The following is a 25054-nucleotide window of genomic DNA, read 5'->3' as shown; positions in this document are numbered from 1 at the left end:
AACTCTAGAAGCCTAAGATTCTATATTCAAGTGAAATAAGTAGTTAATAATTTCAGATGGCAGAGGTGTCATTCAAGCAGGTTTTGAAAAAACATTTGTCTCATCAGTTGTGTGAACAGGTATCTATGGAAACAATTTATATTTGCATTCAAGGGAGATAATCATGTATGAATTTATCTCCATATTATCTTCACAAAGATAAGCTGTACTGGGGCAAAGCTTCTAATAGTATGTACTAGTAGATACAGCTTTAGACCTGTTTGGTTGAATCAAGTAAAAATCAGGTTGAGATACCATCAGAGTTTCCAAGACTGGACGGTTTCACTTGAAAATAAGCTATAGGGATCCAGAAAGTCACAGTATTCAGTAGACACAATTTTCTGAAGCTTGAGAAAAACACTCTTGGAAGATGGCAGAACTAACCAAGAAAACATGGAAAGCAGAAGAGAAAAACTAGAAGCAACCAGTATCATTTTTTCTTCAACCTGAGTCATTTTAAAAAATTATTTATTCTTGATGGAAGGATAATTGCTTTATAGTACTGCACTGGTTAACTGGGTCATTTTAAACCAATGATTAGCTGCTCATCTCTGAGCCCGAGCTTCTTCTGCATGTAGAAAAGGAGAGACCTTAACCAGAAGATGTCTAAGATTCCTTGCAGCTCTAATATTAACAGTGACTGAGCTAGCATTTAGTATTTTTGTTATCATGTGATGTCTTTCAGCACCAGATGAAGAACCCAAAATCCAGGTTATGTGTTCTATGCTTTGATATTGTCTAATAAGGAGCACTGGTATCTTCCAGTTAACAGTTCTCAACTCCTCTACCTGTATTATTCAGGACTCTGGACACCAGTGACAAAACCTGAACATGATTTAGCTTAACTGGAAAGGGGGAGCCTTGGCTCGTGTAAACACATCGCTGAAAGAATGTGGGTCAGGTGACAAAGGACAATGGATTCAGAAACTCAAACTCTGTCCAGACTCTCCCAGCCCTTTGGTGTCGAGGGCTATGTGTATCATGTCCCCTTTATCATGAGTGTTGTGACTATGGGCAGCTCTGGGTCCTAAGCTTAGGACCAGAAAGAAAAACTAGCTCTCCAAGTAAATCAGGTAGAGACACTGATCACACAGCTTGGGTTACTGCCCAATGCCTGAGTTGATTATCATGCCCAGAGGTGGGAAATATGATGATCTGGCTCAGCATTTGCCCAGTCTTTGCTGTCAAGAAGATTTGAGTCTGTAATTAGGAGTTGAAGGAAAAGATGCTGAACAGAAAAATTTAGCTGGTGTACTTGTTTTCTGCTTCTTGTATGTAGCAAGTTATCACAACCATAACGGCTTAAAACAGTTCCATCTGTGAGTTCACAGAGCTGTAAGTCAGAGGGCTGTGCTTGGCATGACTGGATTCTCTACTCAGGATTTCACAAAGCTAGAAGGCCTTCACAAGGTTTTGTTCCCCTTGGAAGCATGAGGTCATCTTCTGAAGCCATGTGGTTTTAGCAGTATTCAGTTCCTTGTGGGTGTGGGACTGAGGTCCTCGTTTCCTTGCTGGCTGCTCTCAGCTCCTAAAAGCTTCTCACCTACCTTGCCGCATGGCCCCCACCATCCTCAAAGCCAGCCAGAGCTGAATCTGTCTCACTCTCCCAGTCTTTTTCACCAGAAAGAGCCCAATCCTTTTTAGGAGTTAATTTGATTAGTTCAGCCTTGCCCCAGGATCATCTCCCTATTTTAAAGTCAATTGATTTAACGCCTTAATTATATATGCAAAATCCCTTTGCTGGAGTACCTACCTTAGTGTCTGAGTAGGAGAAGGCAGCAGAGGGTGGGATAAGAGGGTGGGATAAGAGGGTGGGAATTGGGGACCATCTTAAAATTGTCCCAACTACCACTGTTACCTGAGCTTAGGAATATTAAATCAATCTTGAGCAGACCTATTCCAAAAGGCCAATCATTCCAAGACTTGAGTTTACTCGTGTAAGCAATTAGTCTGATAAATGAATTAGTTGCCCAAGAGTTGGGTAAACTCAAGCCTTGAACTCTTAGGCAACTAATTCATTTATCAGGCTAGTTGCTTGACTTGTATATAATGAAATGATTGAATATATTTGTTATTATTAATCTGATTCTCAATTTTAGGAAGATGGAGTGTAAACTAAAAGCAGAGATTGCTTAGTTTAAAGCACATTTTAAACACTTTCTGCATGCTCTTGCCCTGTGATCCCCTAAACTCAATTCAGTTCCCTGTTGTACATTCTTATGGGGCCCTATTCCTTTCACTTGCGATGCTCTTCACTGCTTATTCAACACCAGCCCTCTAGACTACATATTGATAGCATTAGTGCCTGGCGCACAGAATAAATATTTCTAAAACAAAGAGGACAGGTTTCACATCATACCTCGGGTGGACTTGTGGGCTTAGGGCCGTGCCAGCACACATGGTAAGCGTTCCATCAAAAAGGACTTCCCTGGTAGGCCAGTGGTTAAGAATCCGCCTTGCAATGCAGGGGGGATGCTGGTTCGATCCCTGGTCAGGGAACTAAGATCCCACATGCCGCAGAGCAACTAAGCCTGCATGTCACAACTACTGAACCCAAGCACCACACTGATGAGTTTGGACTTGAACAACGGGAACCAATGAGAGTTTTTGAATGGGGAGTGGCGTTAGCTGTGTGCATGCATGCGAAGTCATTTCAGTCACTTCTGACTCACTGGTTAGCTGTGCATTCTCAAGCAAATATTTTGTCATTTGGAACCTCAGGTTTCTGGTGAGAGGAGTTAGGTTGCCCAAGGACAAAGAGACGTGCACATCCTCTGAATGTCGTAATTCATTGCATAACTGTATGAAAGTCACGGCATTTTGCCTTCACCTTTCTGCACTCCTCAAAAGGCAAGACAACCTGCTAAGAGACCAACTCTGTGAAGCTCATTTCACTTCTGTTTATTTAAGCGGGACTACTCTTGTGACTGCCTCTTGAGAAACCTGTATGCAGATCAGGAAGCAAAAGTTAGAACTGGACATGGAACAACAGACTGGTTCCAAATAGGAAAAGGAGTACATCAAGGCTGTATAATGTCACCCTGCTTATTTAACTTATATGCAGAGTACATCGTGAGAAATGCTGGGCTGGAAGAAGCACAAGCTGGAATCAAGATTGCCAGGAGAAATATCAATAACCTCAGATATGCAGATGACACCACCCTTATGGCAGAAATTGAAGAACTAAAGAGCCTCTTGAAGAAAGTGAAAGAGGAGAGTGAAAAAGTTGGCTTAAAACATTCAGAAAACTAAGATCATGGCATCTGGTCCCATCATTTCATGGCAAATAGATGGCGAAACAGTGGAAACAGTGTCAGACCTTATTTTTGGGGGGCTCCAAAATCACTGCAGATGGTGATTGCAGCCATGAAATTAAAAGATGCTTACTCCTTGGAAGGAAAGTTATGACCAACCTAGATAGCATATTGAAAAGCAGAGACATTACTTTGCCAACAAAGGTTCACCTAGTCGAGGCTATGGTTTTTCCAGTGGTCATGTATGGATGTAAGAGTTGGACTGTGAAGAAAGCTGAGTGCCGAAGAATTGATGCTTTTGAACTGTGATGTTGGAGAAGACTCTGGAGAGTCCCTTGGACTGCAAGGAGATCCAACCAGTCCATCCTAGAGGAAATCAGTCCTGGGTGTTCATTGGAGGGATTGATGCTGAAGCTGAAACACCAATATTTTGGCCACCTCATGCGAAGAGTTGACTCACTGGAAAAGACCCTGATGCTGGGAGGGATTGGGGGCAGGAGGAGAAGGGGACAACAGAAGATGAGATGGCTGGATGGCATCACCGACTCGATGGACATGAGTCTGAGTGAACTTTGGGAGTTGCTGATGGACAGGGAGGCCTGGCGTGCTGTGATTCATGGGGTCGCAAAGAGTCGGACACAGCTGAGTGACTGAACTGAACTGAACTGAACCCTTGTGACTGAGTAGTTCTTTCTAACCCTGTGTTGTTTCTGCCTGGGCAGAGGAAGTATCCAAATGTGGAGGGGATTTGAAATCCTTTATTATGGGGAAAGTCTCCCATCTGCTTTGCAACTTTACTTCTAGGCAATAAGCAGAGATTCCTTTCTAGCTTGTTAATATTCATTCCAAAAACTATTGAAGGAGATGAAAGCTTGAGTTTAAATTTGTCAAGTATGTTTTAGCAGCAAAAAAAAAAAAAAAAAAAAGAAAGAAAGAAAGAAAGAAAAGACAATTGAAACACAGACACACACAGACAGACACACACTCACGCAGGCTTGCTGCTGTTGTTGTTGTCATCCCATCCTGAGGATTACTTGGTTTAGAAAGCTGATAATGCACTAAACACTTCCTATAAAATGTCCTAGCCGGGGAGTGAGCTATGTGATAAGGATCCCATATATGGGAGTGTGACTAAGCTCTGAGAGAAAATACGGCAGAGATGGCTGGCTACAAATCTGGGATAATTCCTTGAGAAGGAAAAAAAAAGAAGGAAGGGTAACAAAACCCGCGGTGCACAGGAAATGCCTGGCTCGCGGAGGGCGAGCACGTTTGTGTGGGAAAAACACACAGCTTGACCAGCGCCAGCTCCCAGCAGAAAGATGTTTTCAAAATACTGTCTCCCCAACTTTCAGATGTCTAAGAGGCTCTTTGGGGACTTTTGAAAAAGACCTTGGCCCTTCAGGTCGGGACATTTTTGAACAGCCTTTCTCACAGGCTTAGCTCTGTGTTCCTTGCAAACTGCTAAATCCCTCAACCTCTAGATTTTGTTTTGAAGTCATAAATTTCTCTCCAGGCATCTTGGTTTTCAGAAACCAGCAGGGCATGTTTCATTTGTGAACAACTGGAAGAAAGCAACTTTACTGCCAACATTCTTTTTTTAAGATTTTTTTTTAAACTTTCATTGCCTTTTAATTTTACATAAAGGTATGCCCTGTCTGCCAGATGTTGGAAAGTGCAATGGAATTAATGTAGCTTAATCCTCAGAATCGCACTGGTTTGCTAGTCTAAAAATACCTCAACCGGCTAAAATGCTGGGCTGAATTTGCAAAATATAAACGAGAAGAGATAGATGTAATGCCCCTCATTTAGCTTCAAAAATTCAGCTGCACGAGTGCATTTAGGAAGTTATCTACCTGTAAGTCCACTCATCCTAGCCCCATTTCCCTGCAGACCAGACCACTGGAGGTGGTTTCAGTGGGGTTTGGATTATAGCCCCAGCCCTGACCCTTGCAGATGTGTATGTTTGGGGCAAGCCACTTCACTGAACCTCAGGGTTCTCACCTGAAAAATGAAAAAAAAAAATAAATCTTTTCCCAGAGATGGGCAAACATGAAATGAGATCGCAAATTAAAGCATTGATCACTAAGTTCTCACCAAATAAATGCCTGTTGTTATTAGATCATCAGCCTCACCCTATAGCTCAAACAGTAAAAAATCTGCCTGCAATGCAGGACACCAGGGTTCGATCCCTGGATTGGGAGGATCCTCTGGAGAAGGGAATGGCAATCCACTCCAGTATTCTTGCCTGGAGAATTCCATGGACAGAGAAGCCTGGTTGGCTACAGTGCATGGGGTTGCAAAGAGTCAGATATGACTGAGTGACTAACACACACACACACACACACACACACGCACACGCACACTCTACATGGGAACCACTTTGGAGGATACCAATCAGTGGGCCCCACTCAGCTTTTGGTATTTCTGCTATAAGCCACATTTGTAAGGGTCAGTACATTGAAAATGTTAACGCTAAAGCAAGTTTCATCAGAATAACTTAATACACACAATCTGCTACCCACTCCAGTATCCTGGCCTGGAGAATTACACGGACTGTAGAGTCCTTGGGGTCGCAAAGAGTCGGAAATGACTGAGCTACGTTCATTTTCACTTTCACAATCTGAAGAACATTATTTTTTCAATAAAGTTCATTACTATTTCAATAATTATTTCACTACTATTTCAATAATTGACTATATATTTTTTCCTTAGTGAAGCAAGTAAGGATTTATTAGGAAGGAAAAAAAGTACAGTACATGTGGATAGACACATGGATGGGCTCAGACAGAGTCACTGAGTGGAACCCTCGTGGCAGTTTGAATCACTTATGTGGGACCTTTTTTCTGGGCTTCCTTTGACCAGTCATTCTGATTTGCCTGGATCCATCCATGTTTGGTATATCTCAGGATCCTCCCACGTGCACACACATCTCTCTCTTTTTTTTTAACCTTAAGCTTTTTCTTTTGTCTTGAGATATAGCTGATTAGCAATGTTGTAGTAGTTTCAGGCAAGCAGTGAAGGGACTCAGCCATACGTATACAGGTATCTATTCTGCCCCAAACCCCTCTCCCATCCAGGCTGCCACATAATGTGGAGCAGAGTTCCATGTGCTATATAATAGGTCTTTGTTGGTTATCCATTTTAAATATAGCAATGTGTCCATGACCTTCCCAAAGTCAAGTTCATTTTCTAAGTCTGTGGTGTGCACACATCTCTTAGCCAAGACGGATCCAACCGCAAAGGTCTGTGGGTTGATTATACATGTTTTTTACTGTTTCAGTTGACATCTCTGTATCAATCTTTCTTGTAAGTCCCAGGTTGAATGTCAAGGTCACTGCCCTCTTCCCTCACCTCCTTGGGAGGCTGGTAGCTCAAAGCAGCTCATGACCCAGGTAGAGTTGCCATCAATCCTCTTCGTGTCTGCTTTCTTATTCCTGCTCACATTAATGTGCTAATTTTAATCTCTTTCCTTTTCTCCTGGGCTCACTCACTCCCTCTCTCTCTGATACTTAGAGTCATAAAGTTTTCAGACGACTGTTACTGCTACTGCTTTGCCTCTTTATAGGGACTGTTTGGGTTCAAATCCTCTGTTACTTAAATCTTTTGACCTCTGTGCCTCCATTTCCCTACCAGTAAAATGACTTGGAGCATGAAAAGACCTGCTTCTGACAGTGTTATGGAGATCCACCTGTGCTGTGTTCGAGGCCACAAGGCTCAATGAAAAGAGTGAGAGCTTTAGACCTGGAGGCGCCTGCCTTCAAATCTCAGTTCAACCATTTTTCAATTGTGTGGACGTGAACAGTACCTTCATGTCTCTTGGCCTGATTTCTCATTTGGAACATAAAGCAGCAGTCTGTTGTTGCTTGCCCCATATCCATTTCCCATTTTCTTCAACCAATAAAAGCCTGATTGCGTTTGGAGCTGAAATATGCTCAGATAAAAATTTTTCATTTCCACTCTCCCCTCTGATACTGGCTATGAACTGGAAGTAGAAGCCACCGAGGACAGTGGATGGAAGGTTATTCTAAAAGAATAGCCTGGGCTGCTGTGAGCTTCTGCCTTTGCCTTTCCTCTTCTCGTCCCCCCAGAATCTGAACACAATGCCTGGAGGGACAGCAAGCGGCCCCATAACCCCAACGTGCTAAACGTGAGGATGAAGACTATACACTAGGGAGGGCTGAACAGAAAGAGGGAGAGCCCTTCTCTGATCACCTCACAGGGTTCCCAGCAAGTGCTGGGCTGCCCACTCCCAGGCTTGCAAAACAAGTTACCATTCAAATAGATCCCCATCTTTTAAGTTTTTATTGGTCAGTTTGTCTGTTATTTGGAGTCAGACTCTTCTCAAAATGGACATCCACAAGAACTAAAGTGATACTTGCTTCCCAGGATCCTTGTGAGAATAAAATAGGTTCAGTGTACAAAGCGTTTAGGGCTTTGGCATCTGGGCACACGGAAGACTTCTAATAACTGCCCATTCCTTTCCTGCTTCCCATCATCACATTTTGCATTCTCCTTGGTACACAGAATTACCAGAGCTATTTGGGGACCATCTCGGATGTTTTGCTCTTAATGTGCCCCTAAGTATGAGTTGCCCAACTGAACGTGATCCCACAGTCAGATGGTCACTTCCTAAAGCGCAAATGTTTCTAGGCCACCTTCCTGGAACAGAATCCCAGGACAAGGGATGCTAATGGTCAGGCATTCTCTGCACTAATGCAGGGCATTTATGATAAAGTCCACCCCCATATTTCAGTACTGACATCTTTACTAAGAAAAGGGCCTGAAAACCACTGTCCTATTGGGTACCTTTATAGGGCTTCCCTGGTGGCTCAGTGGTAAAGAACCTGCCTGCCAGTGCAGGAGACACAAAGCTGTGGGTTCAGTCGCTTGGTTGGGAAGATCCCCTGAAGGACCCAGTCTAGTATTCTTGCCTGGAGAATCCCATGGACAGAGGAGCCTGGTGGGCTACATTTCCTGGAGTCACAAAGACTCGAACACGACTGAAGTGACTCAGCATGTATACATATGTTTAGCTTTAAAAAGAAAAGGTATGAGGGACAACATATGGCAGCTTTCTTCAAATATCGCTTGGGTCCTGGGGAGACTCTGCCAAGTATTTAGCTGTGTGGACTTGGAAACAGCAGCTTCTGGAAACCCTTCCAGTTCTAGGTAAGATGCATTGTGGGTCCTGGGCTTTGAAAGGATGAGCAAAGTATAACTGAGCAAGTGTTTAGTGAATTGATTAATTAATTAAAGAGTTAAGTGTTTAGCCCTGATGTTTTTATGAGTAAATGTAGCTTAACTCCCAATATCCAATTCATTGGTGAGAATGTGCCTTTGTGTGAAATGGGGGTCACTTGGCTTTGGAGTCATTTGAAATCCAGCCTCTCTCTAATGAGCCCCTGTCTAAGAAAGTCCAGAGAAAACTATCTTGAAGGGGCAAGACCTGCAGCTATCCCCATCCCAATTTCAAAGGCAATGGTTATACAACTGAAATTAATAAGGCCAGAAAACTGATTCATGCAAAAATAATTTTTTTCTTAGCCAATTGTTTTATTTCAACTGAGTTGGTATCACACATTCTTGGCATCCCCTCCAAGAAGTCTCCTCCAAAAGTCGACTCATTGGAAAAGACCCTGATGCTGGGAAAGATGGAAGGCTTTCAAAAGGGGAAGGGAGCAGCAGAAAATGAGATGGTTGGATAGCATCACCAGCTCAATGGACAAGAATCTGAGCACACTCAGGGACATAGTGGAGGACAGAGGAGCCTGGTGTGCTGCAGTCCATGAGGTCCCAAAGAGTCGGACATGACTTAGCAACCGAACAACCAAAACAACAACAACAGACAAGAAGTCTACACAATAAGCCAGAAACATATGAAATGCAGCCTTTGCTCTCAGAAATGTTATATTGACTGTACTTAAAGTTATTAAATCTTGAATGTATGGAAGAGAAAATGTCATAATGACACCAGTGGAGAAGAGAAAGCACGCACAAAATCTCCTAACATGAAGACAGCATGTTGAGAATCGAAGCAAGAGGGAATTGTTCATTACTTGTATCTGGGTTTTATGCCATAGTGAAAAGCACTTGGCTACTACAGTTGGTTTTATGTACACCTCCTCTATAACTACCTAAGCACTCCATTGGGCAAAAATTTAATCAAATATCTTGGTTTCTAGTAAGTACATTTGAGGCAAGCATCAGTGACCAAAATAAGAAAATCTGAAGTATTTCTACCTACTTGGACACAATAAATGTTCACTTCTCAAATTCAGGTTGAAAAGGAAGGAATTCTCTCATGGAAACAAGGGAATGAGTTCTCTCATTTTTTATATTTTGGCTTAACACATTCATTTTATCAAGGACTCAGCATTAAGTTTGAAGTTCCAAAGCACCAGAACTTGTTTTTGAGGTGATATTGGAAAGCAGCATCACATTTTTTTTAATGCACTTTCTCCACTATCCATAAAAGTGAGTTGAAACTTTCCCCATCACTCTGCATTTCTACAACCTGCCTTAAATTTGCCTTTCTATTCAAATTTTGTCAAATTTCAAGTAAAATCCTCTTTTATAAATTATGAGAAATTTTGAAAAATGAAATTAAGCTACAGGACTCTGGCAATGAGGGAAATGATGAGGTTCAACTGTATGCTTTCATTATGACTTATTTTGATCCTCTAAAAAACCTTGCCTTTTCCCCTTTTTAAATTTTTTAAAAATTAAAAGAGGTATACAATTTTAAGAAGTTACACTCTATAGTTACTGTAAGACTTTGACTATGTTCCCTAGGTTTTACAATACATCCTTGTAGCCTGTCTCAGTAGGTTGTACCTCCTATTGCCCCACCCTTATATTTCTCCTTCCCCATGGTAACCATGAGTTTGTTCACTGAATCTGTGGGTCTGTTTCTTTTTGTTTTATTCACTGAAAAGTGAAAGAGAAGTCACTTAGTTGTGTCTGGCTCTTTGCAACCCCATGGACAATAACCTACTAGGTTCCTCTGTTCATGGGATTCTCCAGGCAAGAATATTGGAGTGGGTTGCCATTTCCTCCTCCAGGTAGCTTGTTTGGTTTTTTTTTTTAGGTTTCACATATAAGTGATATCATACAGTATTTGTCTTTCACTGTATACACATTTCACTTAGCATCATGCCTTCCAAGCCCTCCATGTTGCTGCAAATAGCAAAATTTCATTTTTAATGGTTAAATAGTGTTTCACTGTGTGTGTATATATGTGTATATATATTATATGTAATACACACATAACATATACATTATATGTATAACATTTATGCATAACATATACATTATATGTGTGTATATGTGTGTATGTGTGTATATGTGTGTATATGTGTGTATGTGTGTATGTGTGTGTATGTGTGTATGTGTGTGTATGCGTGTGTATATGTGTGTATGTGTGTGTATGCGTGTGTATGTGTGTATGTGTGTATGTGTGTGTATGTGTGTATGTGTGTGTGTGTATGTGTGTGTATGTGTATATGTGTGTATGTGTGTATATGTGTGTGTATGTGTGTATGTGTGTGTATGTGTGTATGTGTGTATATACACACGTATAATGTATATGTTATATGTCATCCAGTCCCATTGCTGCTACTGCTTAGTCTCTTCAGTCGTGTCCACCTCTGTGCAACCCCATAGACGGCAGCCCACCAGGCTCCACCGTCCCTGGGATTCTCCAGGCAAGAACACTGGAGTGGGTTGCCATTTCCTTCTCCAAGTCCCATTACTTCATGGCAAATAGATGGGGAAACAGTGGAAACAGTGGCAGACTGTGGCCTTATTTTTTTGGGCTCCAAAATCACTGCAGATAGTGACAGCAGCCATGAAATTAAAAGACGCTTACTCCTTGGAAATAAAGTTATGACCACCCTAGACAGCATATTAGAAAGCAGAGACATTACTTTGCCAACAAAGATCCATCTAGTCAAGGCTATGTTTTTTCCAGTAGTCATGTATGGATGTGAGAGTTGGACTGTGAAGAAAGCTGAGCACCAAAGAATTGATGCTTTTGAACTGTGGTATTGGAGAAGACTCTTGAGAGTCTCTTGGACTTCAAGGATATCCAACCAGTCCATCTTAAAGGAGATCAGTCCTGGGTGTTCATTGGAAGGACTGATGCTAAAGCTGAAACTCCAATACTTTGGCCACCTCATGCAAACAGTTGACTCATTTGAAAAGACCCTGATGTTGGGAAAGATTGAAGGCAGGAAGAGAAGGGGACAACAGAGGATGAGATCGTTGGATGGCATCACTGACTCAATGGTCATGAGTTTGAGTAAACTCCGGGAGTTGGTGATGGACAGGGAGGGCTGGCGTGCTGCAGCCCATGGGGTCACAAAGAGTCGAACATGCCTGAGTGACTGAACTGAACTGATATGTATATACACGCACCTATGTATTTATGTATAGGCTTCCCAGGTGGCTCAGTGTTAAAGAATCTGCCTGTCAATGCAGGAGCCGCAGGGGATGTGAGTTTGATTCCTGAATTGGGAAGATTCCCCAGGAGGAGGAAATGGCAACCTGCTCCAGCATTCTTGCCAGGATAATCCAATGGGCAGAGGAGCCTGGTGAGCTAGAGCATGGAGGGCTACAGTCCATGGGGTCGCAAAGGTCATACACAGGTTGTTTCCATACTTGGCAATTGTAAATAATGCTGCTCTGAACACTGGGGTGCATGCATCTTTTCAAATTAGTGTTTTCATTTTTTTTCAGAGTACACGCAAGAGTGAAATTACTGGGTCTATGACTTAAAAATTGGCAGTTCTATTTTCAGTTTTTTGAGAACTCTTCATATTGTTCTATACTGTGACTGCACCAATTTACATTCCAACCAACAGTGTACAAGAGTTCCCTTTTCTCCACTTCCTTGCCAATGTTTGTCATTTGTGTTCTTTTTGATGAAAGGCATTCTGACAGGTGTGAGATGATACCTCATTGTGATTTCAATTTGCATTTCCCTGCAGATTAGTGATGTTGAGCATTTATTCATGTGATTATTGGCCATCTGCATTTTCTCTTTGGAAAAATGTCTATTCAGTTCTTCTGCCCATTTTTTTAATTGGGTTGTTTGGGTTTTTTGATGCTGTTCTATGAGCTGTTTATATATGTTGGATCCCTTTGCAAATATGTTCTCCCATTCATTAGGTTGTCTTTTCACATTGTTACTGGTTTCATTGCTGTATAAAAGCTTTTAAGTTTAATTAGGTCACATTTGTTTATTTTTGCTTTTATTTCCTATTCCTTAGGAGATAGATCCAAAAAATATTGCTGTAATTTATGTCAAAGAGTTTTCTGCCTATGTTTTCCTTTAGGAGTTTTAATGGTATCCAGTCTTGGCCACCTTATGCAAAGAGCTGACTCATTGGAAAAGACTCTGATGCTGGGAGGGACTGGGGGCAGGAGGAGAAGGGGACAACAGAGGATGAGATGGTTGGATGGTGTCACTGCCTCGATGGATGTGAGTCTGAGTGAACTCCGGGAGTTGGTGATGGACAGGGAGGCCTGGCGTGCTGCGATTCATGGGGTCGCAAAGAGTCGGACACGACTGAGCAACTGAACTGAACTGAACTGAGCTGAGTCTTACATTTAGGTCTTTAATTCACTTTGAGTTTATTTTTGTATCTGGTGTTAGACTATGTTCTAATGTTCCAATTTTATTCTTTTACATGGGGCTGTTCAGTTTCCCCAGCACTACCTGTTGAACAGACTGTCTTTTCTCCATTGTATATTTTTGCCTTCTTTGTTGTAGACTAATTGACCATAAGTGCATAGGTTTATTTCTGTACTCTATCCTGTTCCACTGATGTGTCTGTTTTTGTGGCAGTACCATACTCTTTTGATTACTCTATCATTGTAGTATAGTCTGAAGCTAGGAAGCATGATTCCTCCAGCTCTGTTCTTCTTTCTGTTCTTTTTGTGTTTTTCTCTTTCTTTTTGTGTTTTCATACAAACTGTGAAATGTTTTTTTCTAGTTCTATGAAAAATGCCACTGGTTATTTTGATAGAGATTGCATTGAATCTGTAGATTGCCTTGGGTAGTATGGTCATTTTAACAATACTGATTCTTCCAATCCAAGAACACAGTGTATCTTTCCATCTGATTGCATCATCATCAGTTTCTTTCATGAGTGTCGTACATTTTTTGGAGCACAGGTCTTTTGCCTTCTTAGGTAGGTTTATTCCTAGATATTTCATTCTTTTTGATGTGATGATAAATGGGACTGTCTCCTTAATACCTCTTTGTGATATTTCATTGTCAGTGTATAGAAATGCAACAGATTTCTTTTTTTTTTTTAATTGGAGGATAGTTGCTTTACAATATTGTGATGGTCTCTGCTGTACATCAATGTGAGTCAGTTATAATTATATATATATATATATGTGTGTATTACATCCCTCTTGTGCCTCCCCACCCCACACCATTCCACCCCTCTTGGTCATCACAGGGTGCCAGACTGGACTCCCTGTGTTACACAGCAGCTTCCCACTGGTTATTCGTTTTACACATGATGTACATCAAAGCAACTTTATCAACTTGTCCTGCCCTCTCCTTCCCACGCTGTGTCTCCCAGTCCATTCTCTACATCTGCATCTCCATTTCTTCTCTGTAAATAGGTTCATCAGGACTATTAATATTTTTCTAGATTCCATATATATGCATTAATATATGTTATTTGTTTTCCTCTTTCTGACTTACTTAACTTTGTATAACAAACTGTAGGTTCATTCAAAAAAAGACACCCCATATCCAAGGACAAAGGAGAAGCCACATGGAGATGGTAGGAGGGGCATAATCAAGATAAAATCAATCCCATACCCACCTGGTGGGAGACCGATAAACTGGAGAACAATAATGCCAAAGAAGTTCTCTCACTGTTGCAAAGGCTCTAGGCCTCACATCAGACTTCCCAATCCGAGGATCCAGCAAAGGTTTGGAAATTCCCAGGGAATCTGACTTTAAAGGGCAGCAGGATTTGATTACAGAACTTGCACAGGACTGGGGGAAACAGAGACCCTTGGAGGGCATAAACAAAACCTCATGCCCACCAGGACCCAGGGGAAAGCAGTCACCCCACAAAAGACTGAGCCAGACCTGCCTATGAGTGTTTGAGGGTCTCTTATGGAGGTGTGGGTCAGCAGTGGCCTGACGCAGGGACGGGGCACTGGCAGCAGCAGTTTTGGGAGTGTGCACATTATTGGCATAAGTCCTTTTGGAGGTCACCAGTAGCCTTACTATAGAGCCTGTAGACTCTAGGACCAGGTCACCTGACGGTCACCTGACGGTCACCTGTCCAGGCCAAACAACTAACAGGGAGGGAGCACAGCAAGCAAATGGATTAAAGATTTACTGAGCATGGCCTTGCTCACCAGAGCAAGACTCAGTTTTCTCCACAGCCAGTCCCTCCTATCAGGAAGCTTGCACAAGCCTCTTATCCTCATCCATCAGAATGCAGACAGAAGAAACAAGAACTGTAATCCCACAACATCCAGAACTAAACCCCAATCACAGGAAACTAATCAAAATGATCACATGGATCAGAGCCTTGTGTAGCTCAGTGAAGCTATGAGCCATGCCATGCAGGACCGCCCAAGATAGATGAGCCATGGTGGAGAGTTCTGACAAAGCATGGTCTACTGGAGAAGGGAATAGTAAACCACCTTGGTATTCTTGCCTTGAGAACCTGATGAACAGTATGAAAAGGCAAAAAGACATGACTTAGGAAGATGAGTCCGCCAGGTCAGTACATATCCAATATGCTACTGGGGTAGAGTTGAGAAATAACTCTAGAAAGAATGAACAGACTGGGGCAAAGCAGAAATAACAGTCAGTTGTAGATATGTCTGGAGGTGAAAGTAAAATCCAGTGTTATAAAGAACAATACAACAATATCACATAGGAACCTGAAATGTTAGGTCCATGAATCAAGGTAAATTGGACATGATCAAGCAGGAGATGGAAAGAATGAACATCAACATCTTAGGAACCCACTCCAGTACTCTTGCCTGGAAAATCCCATGGATGGAGGAGCCTGGTAGGCTGCAGTCCACAGGGTCGCACAGAGTCGGGCACAACTAAAGCGACTTAGCAGTAGCAGCAAAATGGGTAGGAATGGGTGAATCTAATTCAGATGACCATTATATCTACTACTGTAGACAAAATTCCCTTAGAAGAAATGGAGTAGCACTTGTAGTCAAAAAAGAGTTCTAAATGCAGTAGTTGGGTACAGTCTCAAAAATGACAGAACGATCTTGGTTCATTTCCTAGGCAAACCATTCAACATCACAGTAATCCAAGTCTATGCCCCAACTACTGATACTGAAGAAGCTGAAGTTGACTGTTCCCGTGAAGACTTCCAAGACATTCCAGAACTAACACCAAAAAAAGATGTCCTTTTCATCATAAGGGATTGGAATGTAAAAATATGAAATCAAGAGATACCTGGAGTAACAGGCAAGCTTGACCTTGGAATATAAAATGAAGTAGAACAAAGGCTAACAGAGTTTGGCCAAGAGAACATACTGGTCATAGCAAACAGCCTCTTCCAATAACACAAAGACAGTTTTACACATGGACGTCAGATGGTCAATACTGAAATCAGATTGGTTGTATTCTTTGCAGCCAAAGGTGGAGAAGCTCTATACAGTCAGCTAAACAAGACCTGGAGCTGAATGTGGCTCAGATCATGAGCTCCTTATTGCAAAATTCAGGCTTAAATGGAATAAAGTAGTGAAAACCACTAGACCATTCAGGTATGACCTAAGTAAAATCCCTTATGATTATACAGTGGAGGTTACATATAGATTCAAGGGGTTAGATCTGGTAGACAGAGTGCTTGAAGACCTATGGACAAAGGTTTGTAACATTATACCGGAGGCAGTGATCAAAAAAATCCCCAAGGAAAAGAAATGCAAGAAGGCAAAATGGTTGTCTGAGAGGGCCTTACTTACAAATAGCTAAGAAAAGAAGAGAAGTGAAAGGCAGAGAAGAAAGGGAAAGATATACTCAACTGGGGGGTCCCACTTGCCAAGGAGACATAAGAGATGCAGGTTCTTTCCCTCAGGGAGGGGAGAGATAAGAAAGCCTTCTCAAGTGCACAATGCAAAGAAATAGAGGAAAGCTATAGAATGGGAAAGACTAGAGATCTTTTCAAGAAAATTAGAGATACCCAGGGAGCATTTCATGCAAAGATGGGCTCAATAAAGGACAGAGATGGAAGAGACCTAACAGAGGCAGAGGAGGTTAAGAAGAGGTGGCAAGAATACACAGAAGAACTATACCAAAAATTCATAATGACCTGAGTAAACATGACGGTGTGGTCACTCACCTAGAACCATCCTGGAATGTGAAGTCAAATGGGCCTGAGGAAGCATTACTACAAACAAAGCTAGTGGAAGTGATAGAATTCCAGCTGAGCTACTTTAAACCCTGAAAGATAATGCTGTTAAAATGCTACACTCAATATGCCAGCAAATTTGGAAAACTCAGCAGTGGCCACAGGGCTGGAAAAGATCAGTTTTCATCCCAATCTCAAAATATACAATGGCAAAGAATGTTAAAACTTCTGCACAATTGCACTCATTTCATATGTTAGCAAGGTCATGATTAAAATCCTTCAAGGTAGTCTTCAGCAGTACATGAACTTCCAGATGTACAAAGAAGATTTAGAAAAGGTAAAGGAAACAGAGATCAAATTGTCAACATTTATTGGATCATAGGGAAAGCAAGGGAATTCCAAGAAACCTCTACTTATGCTTCATTGTCTGTGCTAAAACCTTTGATTGTGTGAATCACAAAAAATCATGGAAAACTCTTAAAGAGATGGGAATACCAGACTACATTACCTGTCTCCTGAGAAACCTGTGCAGGTCAAGAAACAAGAGTTAGAACTAGACATGGAACAACTGACTGGTTCAAAATTGGGAAAAGACTCTGTCAAGACTGTATATTATCATCCTGCTTATTTAACTTGTATGCAGAGTACATCATGTGAAATGCTGGGCTGGATGACTCACAAGCTGGAATCAAGATTGTTGGGAGAAATATCAATAACCTCAGATATGCAGATGATACCACCCCCATGGCAGAAAGTAAAGAGGAATTAAAGAACCTCTTGATGAAGGTCAAAGAGGAGAGTGAAAAAACTGGCTTAAAACTTGACTTTCAAAAAACTAAGATCATGGCATCTGGTCCCATCACTTCAAGGCAAATAGATGGTGAACAAGTGGAAACAGTGACAGATTTTCTTTTCTTGGGCTCCAAAATCACTGTGGATGGTGACTGCAGTCATGAAATTAAAAGACACTTTCTCCTTGGAAGAAAAGCAATGACAAATCTAGACTGCATATTAAAAAGCAGAGACATCCCTTTGCTGACAAATATTCATATAGTCAAAGCTATGGGTTTTCCAGTATCCATGTATGGACTTGAGAGTTGGACCATAAAAAAGGCTGAGTGTTGAAGAACTGATGCTTTTGAATTGTGGTGCTGGAGAAGATGCTTGAGCATCTCTTGGACTGCAAGGAGATCAAACCAGTCAATCCTAAAGGAAATCAACCTTGAGTATTCACTGGAAGGACTTATGCTGAAGCTGAAGCTCCAATACTTTGGCCACCTGATGTGAAGAGCCGACTCATTGGAAAAGACCCTGATGCTGAGAAAGACTGAGGACAGAAGGAGGAGGAGGCTATAGAAGATGAGATGGTTGGATGATGTCACCAACTTAACGGACGTGACTTTAAGTACATCCTGACATGGGGTGGCAGACTTATTGACTGAACAGCAACAACAAAGTTTCATCCACATCACTACAACTGACTTAAATTCGTTCATTTTTATGGCTGAGTAATATTCCATCGTATATATGCATCACATCTTCCTTATCCATTCTTCTGTTGATGGGCATCTAGGTTGCTTTCATGTCTTGGCTATCGCAAACAAAACATGCTGCAATGAACATTGGGGTGCATGTGTATTTCTGAATTGTTTTTCAGGGTATATGTCCAGTAGTGGGATTGCTGGGTCACATGGTAGTTTTATTGCTACTTAAGCAATTTCCGTACTATTCCCCATAATGGCTGTACCAATTTACATTCCCACCAACAATGCAGTAGAGTTCCCTTTTCTCCATATCCTCTCCAGCATTTATCGTTTGTAGCTTTTTTGATGATGGCCATTCTGATTGGTGTGAGGTGATATCTCCTTGTAGTTTTGCTTTACCTTTCTTTAATAATGAGCAGTGTTGAGCATCTTTTCATGTGTTTATTTGCCATCCTATGTATTATTTGGAAAGATGTATGTTTAGGTCTTCTGCCCATTTTTGAATTGGGCTGTTTGTTTTTCTGATATTGAGCTATATGAGCTGCTTATGCATTTTGGAGATTAATCCTTTGTCAGTTGCTCCTTTGGCAATTATTTTCTCCCATTCTGAGGGTTGTCCTTTAACCTTATTTACTTTGCGTTGCAAAAGCTTTTAAGTTTAATTAGGTCCCACTTGTTTATTTTTATTTCCATTACTCTAGGAGGTGAGTCAAAGGAGACCTTGCTGTGACTTATGTCAAAGAGTGTTTTGCCTATGTTGTAGCTATAGGCTTTATAGTTTCTGGCCTTACATTTAAGTCTTTAATCCATTTTGAACTTATTTTTGTATTTAGTGTTAGGAAGTGCCCTAATTTCATCCTTTTACACATGACTGTCCAGTTATCCTGGCACTACTTAATGAAGAGACTGTATTTTCTCCATTTTATATTGTTTCCTCCTTTGTCAAATATAAGTTTTCCATAGGTGTGTGGGTTTATCTCTGGGCTATCTTGTTCATTGGTCTATATTTCCATTTTTGTGCTGATACCATCCTGTCTGGATGACTGTAGCTTTGAAGTATAGTTTGAAGTCAGGAAGGCTGATTCCTCCAGTTTCATTTTTCTTTCTCATGATTGCTTTGGCTATGCAAGGTCTTTTGTGTTTCCATACAAACTGTGAATTTTTCTGTTCTAGTACTGTGAAAAATACCATTGGTAGTTTGATAGGGATTGCATTGATTCAGTGGATTGCTTTGGGTAGTATACTCATTTTTACAATATTGATTCTTCCAATCCAAAAACATGGTATATCTCTCCATCAGTTTGTGTCAACTTTGATTTCTTTCATCAGTGTCATATAGTTTTTTGCACACAGGTCAAATTTCTATATATGAATTTTGTATCATGCAATTTTACCAAATTCATTGATGAGCTCTAATAGTCTTTTGGTGGCATCTTTAGGATTTTCTATCGAGTTGGTCAAAAAGTTAGTTTAGGTTTTTCCATAAGATAGTACAGAAAAACTTGAACAAACTTTTTGGCCAAACCAATGTATATATATAGTATCATGTCATCTGCAAACAGTGACAATTTTACTTCTTTATTTTTTTCTTCTAATTTGGATTCATTTTATTTCTTTTTCTTGTCTGATTGCTTTGGCTAGGACTTCAAAAATGATGTTGAATAAAGTTGGTGAGATGGGCGTCCTTGTCTTATTCCTAATCTTAGGGAAAATGCTTTCAGCTTTTCATTGTTATCGTGTTAGCAGTAGGCTTGTCATACATGGCCTTTATTATGTTGAGGCATGTTTCCTCTGTGCTGCTTTCTGGAGAGAGATTTTTTTTTTTTCATATGTGTATGTTAAATTTTATCAAAAGCTTTTCCTGCATCTATTGAGAGGACCATATGGTTTTTATTCTTTAGTTTGTTAATGTGGTATATCACCTTGATTGATTTGTGGGTTTTGAAAAATCCTTGCCTCCCCAGGATAAATCCCACTAGATTATGGTGCATGATCCTTTTGATATATTGCTGGATTCTGTTTGCTAGTATTTTGTTGAGGATTTTTGCATCTATGTTCATTAGTGATATTGGCCTGTAATATTTTTTTGCGATATCTTTGTCTGGTTTTGGTATCAGGGTGATGGTGGCCTCACAGAATGAGTTCAGAGGGATTCACTGCCCTGCAAGGTTTTGAAACAGTTTCAGAAAGATAGGTGTTAACTCTTCTCTAAATGTTTAATAGAATTCACTTGTGAAGTCATCGGTCCTAGCTGTAAAAGCCCTATAGTTTGTATGTTTAATTTTCTTTAAATCTTGTAAGAATGGGAAGCAAGCCTCCTTTTGGGGAAGGCAGGAGGAAGTCATGTGAAAATGAGTTGGTTCCTCAATACACGTCGGAGCCTCTGCCAGTTTGGCAGTGTGTGACCAGGACATTGCAAGGGAAGCAGTGGAGAGTGGGGCCTAAGGAGGAGCCAGGTCCCCATACTTAGGGTTTGTCAGACAGCAGCAGAGGTCTTGTGTTCACCTCTAAAGGCCACATTTTAATCCAGGCATTTCAAAACCAGAGAGCCTCCAGGGAGACCCAAGGGCAGAATCCTGAGGTGCTGAGGTGTAACATCTATTCATCCTACAGCTGCTTAAAGGAGAACCTGATGTCCACTGTGAAGAGATTCCCCAGCAAGGGCAGAATGGCTGCCTCAATGCTTGAAGCTTTGTCACTCATGAGGGGCAGCAAGGTCAGATTTAGCATCCAACAGCAGCTCCATCAGAGTGGAAGATACAGAAAGTTGGTCTCAGATGGCTGGAGGAAGTCATGGAGAGGATGTAACCACTGGTTGACCCCCAAGCTGCACCCAGGAAATAGAGGCTCCTCATTCCCTCACCTGTCCTTGGAATGTACGTTCCCACAGGGAGCTCTCCCAGGGACCTGGCTTTGAGAGAGTAAGATGTTGCTGAGGCCATCTGGATGGGATATGTGACTGAGCCCAGTAAGTGCTTCATATAAACTTTAAGATTCTAGTGGGCAAGTGCTGAGATCTAATCATCATATAGCTGCCCCAGTAGTGAGAAGCCAACAAGCTTCCTAAGTAAGTTCCCTTGTTTATTAAACCTGCTACCTTGCAGTCTGAAGTAATCTGCTCGGTCTTTCCTCTCTCCTCCTTATGTGTATGCAGGGGCCAGTTTGTGAACTAACACACATCAAAATGAAGAAGCCTGTTCTGACATGGAGAACTGCCCCCAAATGAGAGGACTGGCCTCATCTGAGGGTCTGGAGGTCATCCTAATAATGACTGATGGCTGTAAATCTCTTTAAAATCTACAACAAACTCTCATATGTATCATCTCAGTTGAGAGGTATGATCCTTGTTTACTAAGGAGAAAATAGAAACGCTGAGAGACCGAATGACTTTTAAAAAGTCGTAGAATCATCTTAGAGCCTCTGAGTTAGAAGAGACAAAGAATGTTATTCAGACAGAAAAGGTATTTGAGATGCAAAGACCGATTTGAGACTCAAATCAATTCTCCTAGCCTCCTTGTCCATGCCTGCAGATTATGTCCCATTTCCTTTCAGCTTGTTTTTTGTTTGTTTATTTTCTGGGAATTTTCAAATTCTGTCTGGGGGTCTTGCTGTGTCATTCTTCACCCCTCTTTTCTCCACCCTCAACCACAGCTTAACAAGATGTTTAAACTTGAGTGAATTTCTTAAACTCTCCAAGCCTCAGTTTCACCATTTACCCACTGGAGGTGATGGCAGGATTCATCTCTTAGGCTTCATGCTATGAATTAAATGAGACGATGCATATACATCTCTGGACACAGAATTAACACCCAATGGATTTTCAGCTTGATTTTTACCTTTGCCACACCTAGTCCCTGGAGAAGGAAATGACAATCCACTCCAGTATTCTTGCCTGGAAATCCCCATGGATAAAGGAGCCTGGAGAGCTACCGTCCACGGGGGTCGCAAAGAGCCTGACACAATGATACAGAATTAGCGCCCAGGGGGTTTTCAAGTAGATTTTACCTCTGCCAGCACCCTGTCCAGGCCTTTGTAATTCCTCACTGGGAACCATTTACGACTGCCTCCTAACCGGCTTTCCCACACCTGTTTGTGCCCTGTCCAGTTGATTCTCCATACTGTAGATGAGGAGCCTTCCTAAAATTCAAATCTAATCATGTCGCTTCCTGGCTTAAAACTTGCAGTGGCTTCTGCTGATTTTTAGATAAAGGCCAAGACCTGCAACAAGGCCCACAACCCGGAGTGCGGTCTGGGCCCTGTGTGCCTCTCTGGCTTCACCTCATGGCAACCTCCTCTCGTTCAACACTGACCACTCCAGGCTCCTTCTCTCACCATCTAGGCTCTTTCTCCCCTCAGGGCCTAGAATGTTCTTCCACACCTTCAGGAAGCCCGATAGCCTCCTGCCACCCTCCACACTCTCAGCACCCCATTTCCATCCCTTGGTGGCACTAGGCCCACCACAGCTGTGTATCTGTGAGTATTTCACTGCAGTGTGTCACAGTGTGTCTTGAGGACCTTGCTCACCGGTGTTTCTCAGCATCGAGTATGGGGCCTGTCATTTAGCAGATGCTCAAAGAACATTGAGTGTGTACGGTTGCGAGAGCTGGACCATAAAGGAGGCAGACTGCCAAAGAATTGATGCCTTCGAATCGTGATTCTGGAGAAGACTCTTGAAAGTCCCTTAGACTGCAAGGAGATCAGACCAGTTGATCTTAAAGGAAATCAACCCTGAATACTCATTGGAAGGACTGATGCTGAAGCTGAAGCTCCAATATTTTGGCCATTTGATGCAAATTGCTGACTCATTGGAAAAGACCCTGATGCTGGGGAAGACTGAGGGCAGAAGAGGATGAGATGGCTGGATGGCATCACTGATGCAGTGGGCATGGACTTGGGCAAACTCTGGAAGATGGTGACGGAGAGGGAGACTGACGTGCTGTAGTCCATGGGGCTGCAAAGAATGGGGCATGACTGGGCAACTGAACAGCAACACGAAGAATGTGAACTGACTGGAGAAAGGCTTTGAAGCAGGCCCTTCCATACAGATTTCTGTGAGGCTTAAGCTAGAAGGTAGGACTCGATTTACTCCAAGAGCCCTTCCTTCTCTGGAATTGGATGATTCCACATGACTGAGCAACTTCACTTTCACTTTCCACTTTCATGCATTGGAGAAGGAAATGGCAACCCACTCCAGTGTTCTTGCCTGGAGAATCTCAGGGATGGGGGAGCCTGGTGGGCTGCCATCTATGGGGTCGCACAGACTTGGACACGACTGAAGTGACTTAGCAGCAGCAGCAGCAACAACAGCATGCTACCTTGTACATTTCCCTCCCTCCCCTCTCCAGACATTGTCACCTTTAGATGAGCTCACAGGAGTCTGTCAACAAATCCTTGCAAACGTATAAACAAATGATTCAGAGCAGTAGAAAACAAGCCTTGAACTGTATTCTGTGCAAATTCTCATCTTGACATTATTTTTACTCCCCCACAGAATGTGAAAAATATCAACTCTTGTCATTGTTGGGGAGAATGCCCATTGGTACCAACCATTTCTACAGTCCCTCTGGCAGTATCTTATGAAACTCAAGATGGTCAAACTTGATAACTCAGAAATTTTATTCCTTAGTAGACATCTGAGAAACTCCTGCACTTCTGCCCAGCACAAAGAATGACTGGCATAGCAAACATACAAGCATAATCACCTAATTTCCATCAACAGAAAGAAGAACAAATAATCTGTAATATAGTCATACAGTGGGATACACTAGACCAGTAAAAGAAATAAGTAAACCAGAACTTCATGCGTTAGCATGGTATCTTTTTAAAAAAGTTTAATAATGAAAGCAAATCTCAGGAGAATATACACCAAACAATTCTATTTAAGGAAATTTTAATTTAAGTAAGTGAAACCACCAAATGTGTTGTGTAGGGATTCTTAACAATGTAATAAAAAATATAAGGACCTCAGACAGAATGGTAAACAGTAGAGCCCATGTAGGGCTGCCTCCAGAATGGAGAGAGTTGAAGGTGATATGAACACGGGTACCCAAGGGGCTTCAACAAGCCTGCTACTATCTTATTTCTTAAGAGGGACAGTTGGTAAACTGCTTGTCATTATAACAGTATCTCTGTCGTTTTGTAACATATCTGAACTATTTTATAATAAAAAACACTTTAAATATATTTGAAGTTACTGATTCAACTTAAAACAAGAGCAGCCACTCTGGGTTTTATTGGGCTCCTATGCATGTGTCTGGCTGGTGGTAAAGGGTTCCTTCTTCCCTTCCTGAGATGAGAGGTGCCAGGTAAATTCTAAGCTTTCTTGCTGTCTGTGACCCTAGGACCCTCTCTCCCCGGGCATATTCTCAGAGGACACTAGTGAGTATTAGGGCCAAAAATTTGAAAGATGTTTGCCTTTAGCCTGGGGACCAGGTACAAGATCCTTTTTGCTCCTTTCAGGATGTAGCAAGAGAAAGGGCTGAAAAGAAAGAATGGAGCAAATAGATCAGAATTTAGCTCTAAAGTAGGCATTATTATGGACTTTCCCAGTGACTCAGTGTTAAATAATCCTTCTGCAATGGATGAGATGCAGGAGACATGGGTTCGATCCCTGGGTCGGGAATATACTCTGGAGGAGAGCATGGCTACCCACTCCAGTAGTCTTGCATGGAGAATGCCAAGGACAGAGGAGCCTGGTGGGCTACAGTCCATAGGGTCACAAAGAGCGGGACATGACTGAAGAGACTGGGCACAGGCATTTTTATAGATGAATCTTTACTCTTCTGGCCAGAAGGAAGGCCAAGCCTTTTGGTATTGACATCAGATGTGCAAATAAAAACAGTTTATTCCTCCCAAGAAAGCCCATGGCAAAAGCTGCATGGCCTCCTGTTCCCCTCCACACCACGTACTACACACCTGT

This window comes from Ovis aries, chromosome 9 (assembly GCF_016772045.2).
Source record: "Ovis aries strain OAR_USU_Benz2616 breed Rambouillet chromosome 9, ARS-UI_Ramb_v3.0, whole genome shotgun sequence".
Lineage (NCBI taxonomy): Eukaryota > Metazoa > Chordata > Mammalia > Artiodactyla > Bovidae > Ovis > Ovis aries.
This window is presented reverse-complemented; position numbering follows the sequence as displayed.